This window comes from Pinus tabuliformis, chromosome X (genome assembly GCF_031772625.1).
Source record: "Pinus tabuliformis cultivar Carrire ecotype Pingquan chromosome X, CPIR1, whole genome shotgun sequence".
NCBI lineage: Eukaryota > Viridiplantae > Streptophyta > Pinopsida > Pinales > Pinaceae > Pinus > Pinus tabuliformis.
The window spans coordinates 944,862,385-944,865,307 of record NC_142308.1 but is presented as its reverse complement, the minus strand read 5'-3'; the positions used below and the strand labels follow the sequence as shown (position 1 = coordinate 944,865,307).

General features: G+C 38.5%; 1 pseudogene; it reads left to right on the top strand.

Annotated features, from left to right (window-relative positions):
* Positions 1–210: 210 nt before the first annotated feature.
* LOC149142814 (floricaula/leafy-like protein FL1 pseudogene) lies at positions 211–564 on the top strand (annotated as a pseudogene).
* Positions 565–2,923: the final 2,359 nt, after the last annotated feature.

Sequence of the window (2,923 nt, the reverse complement as noted above, 5' to 3'; positions counted from 1 at the left end):
AGCACAGAAAAATTTCATTCAATAGCTACCATTGAATTCATTGACACACTCTCAATTTGGAACATACGGATTTCAGAGCAGAGTTACTGACAGACAACGCCTCTCAACTACCCACAAAGTACGAGTATTCATTAAAGGCCGCCAAACTCTGCCAGAAACGTGTGAAACGGGTGGGCTGGTGCGCCATCGTTTGTGAGAAAACCCATAACAATGAAGTCGCTCGAAGAGCTCTTCCGGGACTATGGGGTAAGGTTGACAACCATTCTGAAGATGAAGGAGATGTCTTTCACTGTCCCAACTCTGGTCCATATGACCGAGGAGGAAATTGAGAATTTATCGAGAGAAATGGTAGAAACTTATCACATGGATCTTCTCATGGGGGAAATGCATGGGATACGGTCAGCTGTTCGAGCCCACAAAAGGTCCATTGACGAGGAGATGGAAAGGCATCGACTTCATATTTTGTCTAAGAACAACAGGAGGAGGAAGCTAGAGGAAACTTCTGTGCTTACATCTGCTGAAGGTCACCATTACCTGCTTTTGTCATGTTCTTTGGGTTATTGATTACATCAGTATAGGTTTTGTCTTTATTTATATATTTTATCTTTTTAACTAGAGGAATCAGACGGTTTCCTATTTGTGTGACACTGGGTCGTTAGTATTTGTGTTTTGACATCAATTTTAACTATTATTACTATAACCTTTACCACTATAACCTTTATTATAATCTTTAGGTGCCAGAGTATGCACCTTCTAACGCAGAAGTCTTAAAAAAAATTGAATGTCAAATCTCTAGGTATATAACAGTTCAGTTTCAGACGCTTGCCAATTTATCTGCGCATGGATTCACACATGGGACGGATTACTTCTCTCCATCTTTGTTTTTTAATTTATTTATTTTGTTTTGTTTGGAGTAGTAAGGGTACTGTTGTGAATGTTCTTTCGGTGTTTCCTAGTGGAGGCTAGTGGTTCGGAATCCTGTAACTTTTTATGTTTAAATTAATGCTGTAGCAGTGCAGTTAAACTGACCATGTACCTATTACAGGCTAAACTGTTTTCCATCAATTATCTAAAATTAAGACTATCTGACTTGAGCACCCATTATCTTCGTTCAACTTATTTTTTCGTCCTTTGTGGGCACTATTATTTTTCATAATCTAAGTCTACGAGATAGAACCTTAAGCGCTGAACACTTTCCGAATCCCAAGCCATGGTTAAATTGCAGTTACTCAATAAACATTTAGTTATTGAGCCCTGGGCATCGCTAACTCAAAATAAGATTGCTTACAGATTTTCCCTTGGAAATGTTGATACTCTGCTTGGCATAGGAAAACCAGTCGTGATATGGTTCTGTGTAAGTCAGCTTTGCCAATCTGAAGGGGGTGTTTCCTATACCATACCAAGATTCTACTTTGAATAACTGGCCATGGTTATTTATTCCTAGATAGGTTTTCAGAGTTCAAATCTATTGGGCATTTTATAGATCGTTATTGCTTGCTGCAATACTAAAATTCTGTAACGTAACATACTAACAAGCTATGGCAATCTAGTCTCAAACAATCCTTTTAAATTCTTTATTCCTGGGTGAAGAGGCAGTTTTTGCTTCCAGGCTTGTTAGAAGTTAGTGTAATTAATAGTGCAATCCCCTTGTTGTCACACGGTAGTTAGACTAAGCTGTTACTCCCCTTAGTTAAGCAATGGCATAATGCGAGTTGAGGAAGAAAGTGCAGCATTTCGAAGGTCATATTTTAACCAATGTGTAAACTATGAAGAAATGCAAGAGTGCTCTGTGCAGATTTATTAATTAGTAATTACTATTTTAACTGGTTTTAAATGGTTAACATTTCTGTCACTGACCTGTTTATCATGGCCTCAACTTGGACCACTATTCTTGAGCTTAATGGTAGTACATTGCTCCACCGAGTCTGTAGAAATTATGGTGTGATTCATAACTGCTCATGAAGTTTTAATCAAAATCACAAAACACAAACCTACTCTACTCCTCTATGGAATTCAATTCACAATTTAGAACATCAATCACAAATATGCAATGAAAAATAACACACATGCACACAGTGTTTTTCCAGGGGAAAGCAATCCGCTAAAAACCCCTATGCCTGTGTGCATTAATATGATGAATAGAGATTTATTACAATTGCTTTGTTCAACTGAGCACAACTTGCAAGTGAATAACCTATCTCTCTACTCACTGAGAAGCTCTGACCCAGACTTAGTCAATTTCTACCTCTGCTTGAGCCCCTATTTCCTTGCGCAATTCCTTGAGAAATTATGCCCCTGTTATTTAGGAAATTCCTCAGATTGATTGCACAATTCGCAAGGTTGATCATCATACTGCATGCAATACCTGTACACTCAGACTAGTCTACAACTGTTGTGAAGACAATCCCTTCTGCAGACATAAGCGATCTCTCTAGTCCTATGAGAGGATCTAGCAACAAACCGGACAAACTAGTGCAGACTTTCCTAGTTTATGTTGAAAAAAGCAAAGTGAGAGAGATAAACCTACCTCACTCTGATGCTAAGCGCTCAACTTTTGATGATGATCTCAATCCCTTAGCTTCCAGGCTCACTCCTCGCTATTCCTTGCATCCGAATACCTGCAAGAGAGATCAAAAGACAACAAGAGATACAAGAGCATACATAGTATAATTCAAACATAAACTACATGACAGATCAAGGAGCATCATGCTAAATGAATAAAGATTTATACACTTATGGAAAGTAAACACCAGATGTATTTATTAATGAATAAAAAAGGAAGCATACAACCATTGCCTTGATGTTGGAGACCTCCTTTGTAGTGGATTTCCAAGTCCAAGCCAAGACCATTCAAGCACTCCTTCTCCTTAGTTAGATGGGCAGCATTTGGGCATAGTTTCAGCATAGGAATGCAGGCAAGCAA